Source organism: Talpa occidentalis, unplaced genomic scaffold (assembly GCF_014898055.3).
Source record: "Talpa occidentalis isolate TD23 unplaced genomic scaffold, MPIMG_talOcc4v2.1 talOcc4.19, whole genome shotgun sequence".
NCBI classification, from domain to species: Eukaryota; Metazoa; Chordata; class Mammalia; order Eulipotyphla; family Talpidae; genus Talpa; species Talpa occidentalis.
The window spans coordinates 883,043-898,145 of NW_023601962.1; the positions used below are offsets into that span (position 1 = coordinate 883,043).

The 15,103-nt window shown below is 47.2% G+C and overlaps 2 long non-coding RNA genes across 2 annotated transcripts; both read left to right on the forward strand.

Annotated features, from left to right (window-relative positions):
* Positions 1 to 289: 289 nt before the first annotated feature.
* On the forward strand, positions 290 to 14,708 carry LOC129146220 (uncharacterized). Its single transcript, XR_008552727.1, has 4 exons — positions 290 to 404; positions 571 to 740; positions 1,154 to 1,300; positions 14,223 to 14,708. It is a non-coding gene; the product is annotated as an uncharacterized LOC129146220 (long non-coding RNA).
* Positions 2,147 to 8,346, forward strand: LOC129146219 (uncharacterized). Its single transcript, XR_008552726.1, has 4 exons — positions 2,147 to 2,230; positions 2,551 to 3,160; positions 6,082 to 6,209; positions 8,097 to 8,346. It is a non-coding gene; the product is annotated as an uncharacterized LOC129146219 (long non-coding RNA).
* Positions 14,709 to 15,103: the final 395 nt, after the last annotated feature.

A 15,103-nucleotide genomic window follows, 5' to 3' on the forward strand; every position in this document is an offset into this window, starting at 1 on the left:
AACGGGACCCACTTACCCCATGGGGGTACGGGGCACTCTTCCCCATTAGGGGAATGGTCAATCTTCCCCCCGGGTCACACCTGCACCCTCCTCTCGCACAGACAATCCCAGGGGCAGGCCGTGCGCCTGAAGACGTCCTTGACGGAGGGGCAGGGTCCCTGTCAGGGAGGGCACCCCCTGTAAGCCACAGACGAATGGCGACCGCGGCTTCCTCCAAAACTGCAGAGACACAGGACAGCGGGGAAAGGCCCCGGCAAGCAAGCCCCACACAGAGGGGAAGAGTCCTCACCTGGCCCAGCAGCGCTGATGAGCCCCAGACTCCGCCCCCGGCTGGAGCTTGACCCCGCCCCCAGACTCTGCCTGCGCAAAGGGGCTCTTCTCAGGGTCTACGCTTGAGGGTGCAGGTGAGGGGTTTTGGGGACCCTAGGCCCCCACGGGGTTAGGGGGCCCCCTACCCTGATTGGGAAACAGGTCCGCTTCAACCATGGGCAAACTGGGCCCCCTTCCCCCTTGGGGGATTGGTAAATCTTTCCCCCGTGGAACACCTGCACCATCCTCTCGCACTCACAGCCCCAGGGGCACGCCAAGCGACCAAAGGCGCCCTAAACGGAGGGGCGGGGTCACTGTCCGAGACGGCACCCCTTGTACGCCATAGACAAGCGGCTACCGCGGCCTCCTCCAAAACTGCAGGCAGACAGGGCGGCGCAGAAAGCCCAGGGCAACCCAACCCCACTGAAAGGGTAAGAGTCCTCACCTGGCCCAGCAGCGCTGATGAGCCCCAGGCTCCGCCCTGGCCCTAGCCTGACCCCGCCCACTGGACTCTGCATTCGCAAACGTGCACTGCTCAGGGCCGTCGCTAGGGGGCGCTGGTGAGGGAGTCTGGATCCTCAGTCCCCATGGGGGTTGGGGGACCTCTACCCCATGGGGAAACGGGGCACCCTTCCCGCATGGGGGAACGGGGCACTCTTCCCCCTTGGGGGAACGGTGAGTCTTTCCCCCGGGGCACACCTGCAACCTCCTCTCGCACTCACACCCCTAGGGGCAAGCCGTGTGCCCGAAGACACCCTAGACGGAGGGGCGGGGTCACTGTCAGGGGGTGCACCCCCTGAAATCCACAGACGAGCGGTGACCGTGGCCTCTTCCAAAACTGCAGGCAGACAGGCCGGCGCAGAAATCCCCGGCAACCCAGCACCACTCAGAGGGGAAGAGTCCTCCCCTGGCCCAGCAGCGAATGAAGAGCCCGAGGCTCCGCCCCTGGCCCAGAGCCTGACCCCGCCCACTGGACGGCGCGTGCGCAAAGGTGCTCTTCTCAGGGCCGCCGATAGGGGGCGCTGGTGAGAGGGTTCGGGACCCTCAGCCCCCACGGGTTTAGGGGGCTCTTTACCCCCATGGGGAAACGGGACCCACCTCCCCCGTGGGGGAACGGGGCACTCTTCCCACTTGGGGGAACGGTCAATCTTCCCCCCAGGGCACACCTGCACCCTCCTCTCGCACTCGCACCCCCAGGGACTGGCCGTGCGTCCCAAGATGCCCCAGACGGAGCGGCGGGGTCACGGTCAGGGAGGGCATCCCCTGTAAGCCACAGACGAGCGGCGACCGCGGCCTCTTCCGAAACTGCAGGCAGCTAGGCAGGCGGGGAAAGGTCCTGGCAACCCAGCCCCACACAGAGGGGAAGAGTCTTCACCTGGCTCAGCAGCGCTGATGAGCCCCAGGCTCCGCCCCTGGCCGGAGTCTGACCCCGCCCACTGGTCTCTGCCTGCACAACGGTGCACTTCTCACGGCCGCCCTGAGGGGGCGCTGGTCAGAGACTTCGCGGACCCTCATCCCCAACGGGGCTGTGGGTCCCTCTACACCAACGGGGTTACGGGTCCTAAGTCCCCTACAGGGACTCGCTTCTCGAGCCCGTTTTGGGAACGGGTCCCCTTCCCCCTGGTGGATAGCTGCACCCTCCTCTCGCAATCACACCCCCAGGACCAGGCCGTGCTCCCAAAGACACCTATGAGGGATGGGCGGGGTCACTGTCGGGGGGGTCAACCCCTGGAAGCCACAGACGGGCGGCGACCGCGGCCTCTTCCAAAATTGCAGGCAGACAGGCCGGCGCGGAAAGCCCCGGCAACCCAGCACCACTCAGTGGGGAAGAGTCCTCACCTGGCCCAGCAGCGCTGATGAGTCCCAGGCTCCGCCCCCGGTCGGAGCCTGATCCCGCCCAACAGACTGTGCTTACGCAAAGGTGCACTTCTAGGGGCCGCCGGGAGGGGGCGCTGGTGAGCGCGTTCGCGGACCCTCAGCCCACACGGGGTTTGGGGGACCTCTACCCCCATGGGGAAACGGGACCCACTTCCCCCATGGGGGTACAGGGCTCTCTTCCCCCTTGGGAAACGGTCAATCTTCCCACCGGGACACACCTGCACCCTCCTATAGCACTGACAACCCCAGGGGCAGGCCGTGCGCCTGAAGACGTCCTTGATGGAGGGGCGGGGTCACTGTCAGGGAGGGCACCCCCTGTAAGCCACAGACGAGCGGCGACCGCGTCTTCTTCCACAATTGCAGAGAGACAGGCCGGCGGGGAAAGGCAAGGGCAACCCAGCCCCATTCAGAGGGGAAGAGTCTTCACCTGGCCCAGCAGCGCTGATGAGCCCCGGCTCCGCCCCCCGCTGGAGCCTGACCCTGCTCACTGGACTCTGCCTGCGCAACGGTGCACTTCTCAGGGCCGCCTTGAGGGGGCGCTGGTCAGGGACTTCGCGGACCCTCATCCCCCACGGGGCTTGGGGGCCCTCTACACCAACCGGGTTACGGGGTCCTAAGACCCCTACAGGGACCAGGTTCTCAAGCCCGTTTTGGGAACGGGTCCCCTTCCCCCTGGTGGATACCTGCACCCTCCTCTTGCAATCACACCCCTAGGGCCAGGCCGTGCCCCCAAAAACGCCCATGACGGAGCGGCGGGGTCACTGTCACGGGGGGCACCCCCTGGAAGCCACAGACAAGCGGCGACCTCGGCCTCTTCCAAAATTGCAGGCAGACAGGCCGGCGCGGAAAGCCCCGGGCAACCCAGCCCCACTCAGAGGGGAAGAGTCCTCACCTGGCCCAGCAGTGCTGCTGAGCCTCTGGCTATGCCCCAGGCTGGAGCTTGACCCCGCCCCCGGACTCTGCCTGCGCAAAGGTGCGCTTCCCAGGGTTTCAGCTTGGGGGCGCAGGTGAGGGGTTTCGGTGACCGTCAGACCCCACTGGGTTAGGGGCCCCCCTACCCCAATTGGGAAACTGGATCCCCTTCAACCATGGGGAAACTGGGCCCCCTTCCCTCTTGGGGGATTGGTAAAGCTTTCCCCCGGAGAACACCTGCACCCTCCTCTTGCACTCACACCCCCAGGGGCACGCAATGCGACCGAAGGCGCTCTAGACGGAGGGGCGGGGTCACTGATGTTTACCCTATAAGGGAACCATTTTGGAAAGAATGTCCTTTCAAAATCCTGCCAAATATTGGTGAGAAAGGCTCACACTTCATTTCCTTTTGCACCTTCCTGAGGTTATACCAGGGCCACCTACTTTGTGTTTTTGACCACAAACAAATTAATTTGCTAATATTTCTCAATAGAGCCAACGTGTATTTAGGTCCTGTGTTAGTAGTGTTTTGGGGTTTGAAGGAATCCTTGAGGGTCTCATCCTTGAGGGTCTTGAGTCTAATGGGGGAGATTTATGTAGCTGCAGATAATATCTCAGATTGTCCCTCATCTACAACTGGATAACCAGTCTTATCCATTAAAAAAAATCCATAATTAAAGAGGAAAGTAATTATTTTTTATTTTAGAAAATACAGCCAGATTAAAAAATCTATAAATAAAAATATAAAAATCATTCTTTCTTAATGTAGTGATAATCACTGTTCTCTCAGGTTTTTTGTTGTTGTTGTTGTTCCGTCTGCAGATCCATTTTGTTCAGAAAAGAAAATATAAGCAATTATCCTCAGTATGGTATCTCTTCCGTTTCAGTTTTAAGTGCCTTGTTGGTTGACATGTGTTTCCTACAACTTGTATAGTATCACCTACACTCTGTTTGGGGAAAAAAAAATCTATCACATTTGACCTTTCTTGCCTATTGATTTTTTTCTTGTAGGGTCACTTTTAGCCAGTAAGGTCTGTCATTGAAACCCTCCCCTCTGTTAGATGTTCCACCATGATATCGGGTAAATCGTGTCTCAATTTTGTGGTCTTCAGCTGTTGTGTAGAGGACTCTCTTTTCCTTCTTGAGGACCAGTGTACTCTCTCAGTTTCACACATACAGAACTTTAGTTCCTTTCAGCCAACCTCAGAAACCTTGTACTTCAATTAAGGTGAACTCACCTGACTATCAGAGTATAGAAGACATGTTTTCTCACAAAAGCTTGCTTATTTATTTATTTATTTTAAAGATTTATTTATTTATGCATACAAGAGCTGGGGTACAGGCCAGCGATGCAGGGGGTGAGAGGATTCACCAGAGACAGAGTGGGGAGCAGAACAGGCAGACTGACTGAAATACACTGCTGAGGGGAGCAGCGGGCAAGTCAGGAGAGGCCTGCTGTGCCCTGTGGGTTTCTCCCTGGCCGGCCGGGGAGCGAACTCGTGCTGCAGAGGCTGTGGACCACTTCATAGTGCTGTGCTTAACCCCTTGTGCCACCAGGAAGGCCCCAAAGGCTTATTTAGAAGTGACTTTATTCTGAAACTTGATGTAAAGATAGGCCAAAGAGTACTGAATGAGACTAGGAGAAGAATCATTTCTCTCACAGCTGGCTTGATAACCTTCAGCTGTAGATGGAAGCCTGAGTCTGACCTTGACCAAAAATGGCTTATTGATTTTTGTGGTGGAAGTAAAATGGCATCAATATTTCATGTGTCTTGTGAAAATAAATTCATGGGACTTTAAAGAAGCAAATGTCAGTGTTTTGCTTCTTTTGTATTTGCAGTGAAAAACATCATAAAAGTTCAAAAGCTGTCAAACATGTGCTGCTTCTATAACACCTGTGCTAGGAAAAAGGTCTTCATCTAAAATGATCTGAACTTTTGTGTAATTTCTCCCCTCTCAATAAATAAATGAATTACTCAACAGTGTGAGTATGAGGTTGACTTGAGATGTACAAATGAATAATCTTCCTTCATAAATTTCATGCTCCATTGATACCTCATAGCAGAATAAAGTCTGAGGAACATCTTCAAAATTTCAGATTGATAACATGATGATAGTAATCATTAACACTTACTTGGCACTAACTACCAGGCATTGTGCCAAATACTTTATATGCTCTCTCTCTTTTACTAATTCTAACTTCCCTTTGAGGTAGATCCTAGTATCCCCATTTTATGGATGGGGTCACACGGAGGTTAAGTAAACTACTTATAGTCCTAAAAATAGGAAGTGGTTGGTTTGGCCTGGGACTGAAACACAAGCCTCAACTGGAGTCTACACATATTGGGAAGAGAAACCTGTGAGAATTCTGTTGGGTTAGGTGAGTTTTTGTTCTACAGTCACCTTTATTAACTTATGCAGCTCTGTGTTGGCATTTGCTTTGTGGAACCCCCTTCTTTCAGTTGTTCTGTGCTGGACCATTAGACTCCTTGAGAGTAGAATAATTTATTTCTTTGTGATTGTACAGGACCTAAACTTTTTATGCAAGACAGTTAGATAAAAGGTCCTGATACATAATAAAGTCTTTGGAAGAAGATGGGGGAGAATAGCTGGCACATCTTTGTAGCTTCCCTATAAAATAGCAAAGGCTAGAGGCAGTGTTCATCAGCACTGCTTCTGGAAATAATAGAGCTCTCTCTCTTGTGTTTTCAACATTTCCATAGCTTGACTTCAGAATTGCTAATGCGGTGAGCTTTTCTGACATACCTGTGTAGGGAGGACTAAGCTTTTATTCTATCTTCTTAGGTTCTGTTTCTGAGTTCTGTAAGTGAAACTGACAGATTAACAGGAGAAAAAAAGGCTACAGATTTATTTATGTATTTATTTTTGGAGAACAGAAAAGGTGGATAGCAGCAGGCAAGATAGGAGAGGTCTGCTGTGCAAAATACAGATATAAGTGATGTTTTTAATATTTTTATGCAGAAGGCCTATACAAAGAAAGAAGTGAAAACTTGAAGAAGTGATTAGAGTTGGAAGTTTAATACCATTTTAATGAAGGGAAAAGTTACTGGACAACAAAAGAAGAGTTTTAGGGACCATAAATTATGTGGGTAAGTATATGGAGAAGCAAGTGGAATATAAGGGTTATTTTATTCAATGTGTTTATGCAGACTCATCTAGATGCCATCTTTGGCGACAAAGGTTGTTCCCCTCTTTCATGTATGGGAGCAAGAATCATCTTAACAAGGGGAATTTATGTCCTACCTTTCGGTACATATGGAGAGGGTAGAGGAGTTCTTCCTATGTCTGTTTTTTCTTAATTTCCTTTAGCTCAGAATAACTCTGATGCCAGGGTGGAATGTTTGGGTATCATATCATCATCCCCTTCCCCTCATACCTCATACCCAAGGAAGAGGAGAGAGAAAAGCAAATTTCAGTGGGTTGCTGTGCTCTGTCAAGATTCTCTATGAATTTATCAATCATCCCTCAATGAGGTAGGGAGAAAGGATTCTCTATTAGACAAATTAAAGGAGTGGGGGTGGGGTGGGAATTACAGATACCAGCATAGAGAGAACTTCTTGGTCCTTCTGAACAATTGCATTATATTCCATTGTCTTTAACCAGACTCAAATTAATGTGCATCTGAATTGTTTCCACTCTTTTGTTAGAATGAATAGTGTTAGAACGTCCGTGTAGCTTACCTAAGTTAACTAGAGAAAGTACTGGCAGTAAGATGGTTATGTCTGAGGATATGTGCATTATCATTTCTAAAATGCTCTCCTTTGTACCAATGTACCTTCATGCCCAAAATGTGGTAATATGCCTTAAACAGAAAAACTGCAATGCTTGTGGCAGGAGATGGTAATGTTACAGAAGAGGGGAAACTTCAGCAACTCTTAAAAGCTGAGAAGGAATTTGCAAGGTAGACAAGGAGGAAAGTTGTCTGACAGGAGAAATTACATAATGCTGTGTCCTGTCCATGTATGATTCACCTAGTAGGTGCTGAGCTTATTTCAGAGAAGCCAGGGAAACTTGGTGCACATGCAAGGAACTGTGATCTGGAGAAATTTGTTCCAAATTAAAGAGAGAGCCAATAAAATGTCCGTATGTCAGGCCTCTACATATCTGCATATCTGTTTGTCTGAATGTTAACCAGAGCTGTGGGTGTTTAGTTTGCAGCCATGGGTAAACAAGGATCACTTGAGCCTGTGACTGGTGGGACTTTTGTAGCTATCTCTTTCCTATTCATTCTTGTAAGCATTTTCTCACTTTATTGTTAGGTTCTTGTCAGCATTTTCTCACTTTGAATTTTTGAAAGTTGTGAGGCAAATTCCTTCACTTACTCTTGGGTAGGAGTTGGGGGAGAGTTTTATATTTGTGCTTTTTGATTGGCATGGGATTTTTACATTCTTCAGCGTTTTCCAGGTTTGACAAACTACTTTTTTTATATTCTTGGGACCAGAAAACAAACTCAAGATAGGTCTTTTATGCCTATTTTTCCTGTTTCCAAGAAAGGTAGTTTGAATTCAAATTTAAAAAGAGCTGTAAACAGCTGAAGTTATTTCCTGCTAAAGGGACAGCCTCAGATCCCTTATGAGTATCTGAAGTCCTAGTGAGTCCTCTGGGTATCCCTCCATGCCAAGGACTTTGCTTGGTTCTGAGAATCTCATGGGTTTTATTTCAGGATTCCCTCAAGGAGGGGCATCTTGAACCTTTTCACTTACAAGAGCCAAAGAAATGACTTCTGCCTGGAGAATATTCTGGAGTGACTGTGTCTTTCAGAAATCTTCTGGTCAAATCTATAATTTGGGGGACAACATCTCCAATTTCTAGCTCTCTGATCATGGATGAGTGTGGCTAGGCTGAGAGAAGCCCCTCCAAGCCTTTTGACATGGTTGGAAAGTATCTTAGATTGCAAGAGATTTACAAGATTCCACAGTCACATTTCCTTGCTTGAAAACCATATTCATGACTGTTCTAATATGTTGTCTGCCCAGCTTTTTAGGTTTCCTGGCTCCTTTGGGGCTTATTGTTTGGAAGAGTCAGTGCAAGTTTGTCAATAGTAGCCCTGAGTCTACCTAAACTATTTCGTGGCCAGAAACTGACAGTGAAACATTTCAACAGAAACCAAGCCCTCCAAAGTGAACTTTCTAAATGGTGTGCTGAATCTGAGAATTTCAACCTTATTTTTCTGTTGGGTAAAAATCATTCTCTTTTATTGCCCTGTACTCACTTTTATTTTATTTTTTTAAAGATTTAATTATTTATGCATACAAGAACTGGAGTATAAGCCAGAGGTGGGAGAGGGGCGTGAGAGGATTCACCAAACCCCGTGTGGGCTGAGGGTCCGCGAACGCGCTCACCAGCGCCCCCTACCGGCGGCCCCTAGAAGTGCACCTTTGCGTAAGCACAGTCTGTTGGGCGGGATCAGGCTCCGACCGGGGGCGGAGCCTGGGACTCATCAGCGCTGCTGGGCCAGGTGAGGACTCTTCCCCACTGAGTGGTGCTGGGTTGCCGGGGCTTTCCGCGCCGGCCTGTCTGCCTGCAATTTTGGAAGAGGCCGCGGTCGCCGCCCGTCTGTGGCTTCCAGGGGTTGCCCCCCCTGACAGTGACCCCGCCCATCCCTCATAGGCTTCCTGGAATCAAAGTTCAAACCTTGCTGTGTAAAATTGCTCAGCGTTCAATCCAGGAAGGAGGGTTGTCAGCACTTCTTTAAAATAGGGACGGTAATAATTTTTCCTTTAAGAGACTGGTTCTCAGGCCTCCGGTTGCTCTGTCAGTTACTTAGGTCTCACACAAGAAACCAAAGCCTTTTTTAAAAAAGAAAATAATGTATATATACAGGGATTCTGACATAATGACATTTTTAGGAAAATATAATTATATTAATGGGAATAAGTTTTATTGCTATAACTTTAGAATGCACAAAAAAATGTATTTGTACTTGTTATTATGATGCTCTTGAGTGTTAGCTTTCCACTAAGTATCTTTGAAGCCAAAGATAAAGATCTGCAATTTGTCAGGACAGTTGACAGAGAAGGTGAGTTACTTCTGCAGCTGGACAGTCAGTATCAATGAGAGCAAATTCCTAATCATTATTAGGGAAGCCTGCAATTTAGATGACCAATGGGTCTTGGTGGAAAGCAACTGCCCTAGAAAGTAACATTCTCCGTCTTCTATCCCTGTGGGCAGCGAAGTTATTTTCACTGTCTACTCATCTGCTTACTAAATTAGCATATGGTTTTGTACACACAAGGATTGGGAGGGAATCAGGGGTGTTCCTAGAAATGTGTAAGGGCAAATTCTAATCTCTCAATCATCTGTGACTGAGACCTGTGACTCTGTTACAGGGCAGGGAGAGGGGCACTCCGGACCCCGCAAATCTGCCTGTTCTAAATGGGTTCTGCCATCTGCCGCATCAACACAAAACATATGAGACTTTAATGGGAAGGAACTTTAATACAATTAGGAAACAATACAGAAAAGACAAGGAATATAGTTTCTTTTTTTTTTTAAAGATTTATTTATTTATTTATACAAGCACTGGGTACAGTCAGAAGCGTGAGAGGGTGAGAGAATTCACCAGAGCCAGAGCGGGAAGCGGAACAGGCAGACTGACGAAATACACTGCTGAGGGGAGCAACGGGTGGCAGGAGAGGTCTGCGCGCTTCGTGGGACCCTCGCCGGCGGCCGGGGATCGAACCGGTGCTGCAGAGGCTGCGCGCAGCCTGGCAACCCAGCGCTCAACCACTGCGCCACTAGGGGAGGCCCCGGAATATAGTTTCTAAATCAAGCACCCAAAGTTACCCGTCCTCTCATGGGTAAAAGTCCACCCAAATGGGATTGGCCCAGAGCAAGGCCCCAAAGCCTGCCACAAGTCTAAAGCATCTTCCAGTGGGGACCCACAGAAAAGGATCAGAAACAACCAGACAAGTCTGGAGGGAAAAGAGCAAAATCAACATCAAGACAAAAACCGTCACTGTCACCTCCCCACAGGTCTCTCACCCACATCTGTGTCAACCAGTCCATGACCAAAAGGCAAGAGTAGTTTCTTCACATGTCTCTCTGCTCCATGTGCCTCCTCCAAGTCTCCTTCTGGCTCAGCTCTCCATCCTGCTTCTTTCCTTCCTCAGTCTTCTCTGTAGCTTCTTCTCTCTGCTCAACTCAGAGTCTCTCTGGAACCTCCCCCTTTCCTGGGGACCACCCTATTACAACTCCAGGCTAAGAAAAAGTTAAGATGATCTTTTCCTAGAAGCCTATTAATGAAAAAGTTAAAAAAAAAGTTTATGAGCAACTTACAGCTTTAGGAATGGGTATGAAAGGTGCCTTGGGCCTTGTAGTGACTGATGTTAGTCACTGAAGGTGTGCGACCCCGAGAATTGTCACAGCCCCCTCCCCACATACTTCCACCCCCTGCACCCTTCCCCCTTGAGTTTTTTGTAAGACTGGTCCTGTAATTACCCTATTTCAATTATAGATTTTGTAGACCACTGCTTTTCCTTTAGTTTTGGCCTTGTCATTCTCTAGGAGAAATCCTCAGGGATTCCAAACTCTTGGGCCCCTCTTCCTCCTTCCAAAGATCAATTCTAGGATGGAGCTGGAAGGAATTAGGCTTAGTGAAACAAATCAGAAGGAAAAAGAAAAATATCAGATTTTTCTTTCTGAAGTTTCACTTATAGGAGGAACATAGGGGAACTCAATAAGGGATCAGGGAAAAAAATACAAAACTAGCAGGCAACTATAAACTGGAGTCATTCAGCAGAGGAGGGAGAAGGAGAGGGATCAAAACAGGGGCAGGAAAAGCACAAGAGACTGTGGTGATGATGCATGGGTGACTTGATGGTAAGAATTTTATGGGGACTACATCTGAGAGGAGAAAGCAAACTACAAAAATGAACAATCATGTAAAATTTATATAGAGAAATAAATGGAAAAAAAAGCAAAAATCAAATCTAGTTGGGGAAAAAACTTAAACATTGGTTTGGGTTAAGATTTTTCCCTGGCCTTTTCTGGGATTAGTAGGATTCTTTGATATTTCTTCTAGTTGTTCTGTTCCTAAACAATCTTGACTTTCAGGGCCAAACTAGTTGGAAGGTGGGAAGGATCTCTTTGCCTGAGGCATCCCCCTGCCTGGCCTGAACTTTCATCGAGATGCCTGATCCAGGAGGCTGGTGGGTATGGTGCCCACTAGAGGTGTTCTGCCCAACTTCCCCAGGGCCACCAGGCAAGGCTGACAACTTTCATGATTAAAAACATGACTTTTAGGAACATTTCAGACCATTTAAAGGAGCACTGCGCTGTGATTTGAGAGAGGAGGCAGTTAGGGCAACCATTTTCCACTTTCAAGGTTAACGTCTTAGTGAATAAATGATTTTGGAAAAAATGAATGGTTTAGACATCTTGTTGCTTTCCTGTAGCTGGTGCCTCTGAATCCACAGAATTTGGTTCTGTCGTAACTGATGTCAGTGTCAGGACTGTCGGGTTTATTGAGCAGGGGTCCTCAGGGTACCTTCTGAGAAAATTTCACCGGAGCTCCCTTTTCAGCAGCACGTGAGCTTCCCCACAAGGCAGAGATGATTAGTTATCTCCAAAAGGGCAGGTTTATTCTATAAAAAAGGAAAAGCAAAAAGACTGCTTGCAGTCACAAGAGGGCAGAAAGAGCTGCCTTTGAAAGGGACAGGTTTGCTAAAAGAAATGCTTGTATAGACACAGGTGGGCAGGAGAGCTGTCTCTTGCCAATGCAGAAATTGTACTGATAAAGTCTTCTTTTTGGGAGGGATTTGTTCCTTTGTGGAATTGTTATGCATTGTTAAATTAATTACTTCTAAGGTTTGACTAGGTTGTTTTGTAAGGACCAGTAATTCTCTACAATGACCCTCAATCTCCTTATCCCTACCTCTCTAGTCTGCGCCTCCAGATACTTTTTTAAAAGGATTTATTTATGCATGCATGCAAGAAATGGGTGCGGGGCGGGTGAGAGGATTCACCAGAGAGAGTAGGGAGCAGAACAGGCAGATCCCCTCTACACTGCTGAGGGAGGCAGTGGGTGTGGCACCATGTGGGTTGCTCCCTGCCCGCTAGGGATCTAACAACTGGTGCTGCAGTGGCTGGTGACAGCTTGACAGCACTGTCTTTAACCTCTGTGCCACCAAGGAGGTCCCCCTCCGGATACTTTCCATAGCAGCCTGACACTTGCTATAGCAGTTTGGCAGCTAAGGATTTTTCATTTCTATAGCTGGTTTAACAACTATGCTAATCATTTCTACCCCTACCTTCCAGTTTCTGATCTTGTGATGCCAACATCCTAAATTTTCTACTCTTAGCCTCCATCAGTAACTTTGTACTTCCCCAGAGTCTCTCTGTTAGCAGGCAGAAAAAAATGAGAGGCACCCCAGGGGCCCAAACCTGCATGCTGTAAATGGGTCCTGCCTTCTGCTGCAAAAAGACAAAAATATTTTTAGTAGTTACAACCTTCAACAGAAAAGAACTTTAATATAATTAGTATGCAATAGGAGAGAAAAATTACATTTAAAATAGTTTCCCCGTGGAACACCCAAAGTTACCCATCCCCTTGTGGGTAAGTGCCCAGGCAAACAGGGTTGCCCCAAGCAGGACCACTGGGGCATGAAAGCTGCCATAAGTCTAAGGCACATTCTGGTGGGGACCCATAGGAAAGGGGCCGAAGGGGCCAGGCAAGTCTAGAAGGTAAAGAACAAAATCAAAATACAATTCAAGATAAAGGCTGCCACTGTCAGTCTCCTCATGGGACTCTTACCCACATCTCTATCTCTTTCATGTGTCTCTTTCCATGTCACCCAAGTCCCTGGTTCAGGCCCAAGGCAGAGATGCAATTGCTGCTGCTTCTTCACACGTCTCTGTGCTCCATGTGCCTCCTCTATGTCTTCTGCCTCCAGCCTTCTCTCCCAAGTCCTTTTTAGCTTCCCCTTGTTGCTCTGCAGCACCCTTCTTTAGGTGGGGCAGGGACCCTGGAACCTCCCCTTTCTATGGGAATTACACTGTTATATGTCTTTTTTGTGGGCCTGAGAAAATTTGAATCCTTTTTTGTGAACTGAGGAGTCCAGTTTTCAAAGTTATCTTTTATTCTTGGTTCTCTATATTTTCCTTTTGTGTTCATTAATATTTCTTATACATCCAGAGCTAGTATTGTTACACAGAGTTCCAGTATTAACTAGAAATGCACCTCAGCTACAGCTTTGGCCCCCATGCGTCCTTAGGGTAAGGTTTCAGTGAGCTCCTCGCTTAAGCCCAGTTCTTTGTCTCTGGAGATTCTCTTCTTTCCTAGACACGGTGTATTTCCTTGCCCCACGTCAGGTTTTAAATGGGTTCTGCTATAAATAAAGGAGATATCTTTATCATATTGCCTTGCTAGTTTATGTCTTTTTAGAGGATTCTAAAACATATATTCTGAGAAATATTTTAATCCAAAAATATCCCATTTAATCTCTAAAGACTGGTTTATATAATAAATATAGATATAAATGTATATTAAACACACACACATAAAATTTTCTGGTCTGGTGTTTTTTCAAATTGAATAGTGACACGGTAGTAAGTCAGTAGTTAGTTGTGACCAGCATATTAAACAGATAGAAAGAGATAGAACAGAGCAATAATAGAAAATTTAGGTGAATAACTTTTTGTGAAATCATTTTTAGTTGTATGTGTGTGTGGTGTGTGTGTGTCCTGAGACCTGATGTGAAATATATTCCTTAATGTGGTTCTCAAAACTTGAGCAATCTGTTGCTCATCTGTGCTAATCCACTCAACCATCTGTGCCCATCCACTACCTAATGTCTCTCTCTTTCTCCAGCCAGCCTCCAGGCAGTCCTACTTGACATTCTCAGATCACACTTCCTGGCCTCTGGCTGCTGTCTATATACTGCTCTATATTCTGGGGGTGTCTTTCCCTGCTCCTCCTTGCAAGGGTAACTCCTGTTTTTTTTTTTTCCAAAATGCTACCCCTTGTATAGCCCACACTGACCTAAGAGCCTCTCCACTGTTTGTAGTATGTACACCATGTTATCACTTTTGTGGGTGTACTTGGCTTTACATATGCTCATTTTTACCCCAATTTTACTTATTTATTTTTTTTGTGTCATCAGGTCCGGGAAACAGAGAACAAAAGAAGCCTCATTAAAATACTCCACTGGGCCTCCCTGGTGGCACAGGAGTTAAAGACTCAGCACTATCAAGCTATCACCAGCCACTGCAGCAAGAGTTCAATCCATAGCCAGGGAGCTGACCCACATGGCATAGCAGACCTCTCCTGTCTCGCCCACTGCCCACTGTCTCTGGTGAATCCTCCCACCCCCCAGCACCTCTGGCCTACACCCCAGCTCTTATATGCATAAATAAATAAAATAAATCTTTACAAAAAATATTTGGCTGGTAAGATACAAAAACTTAAAATTGTCCTTCAATGGGGCATTAAATGGAACATATTTTCCTGGTTATGTATGGAATTCCTATTTATAGTGAATTCAGAATTAAAGAAGAAAGTAAACATCATTCATAGTGCTAATGCCCAGAAATAGCGCTGTTAATATTTTGATGTTGTTTCATTTCAGTTTTTCTTCTGTGCATGCCTTTGTTTTACATAGCTGATTGTATATATAATTTTATTATTGGCCTATTTTTATATAACAGTAAAGCATAAAATAACTAATTTTTAAAAGTCATGCTAAGCCTTTTATTATTATCATTATGGTAACCTGTATCCCAATATATGTTCATATTTACATATTCATGCATTTCTGTTTTGGCTGTAATTCATATTCATTGCTGTTATGGTCTGAATGCTACTATCCACCCAAATCCATATATTGAAGCCCCAACCCGCAGTGTGATGGTATTTGTAGATGGGATCTTGGGAAAGTAGTTAGTTAGGGTTAGGTGAGATCCTGAAGCCCGTCTTTATGAAGGGATTAGTGACCTAAGAGAAGGAAAGTCCATGAGGGCTCACAATGAGAAGGCAGCCACCTGC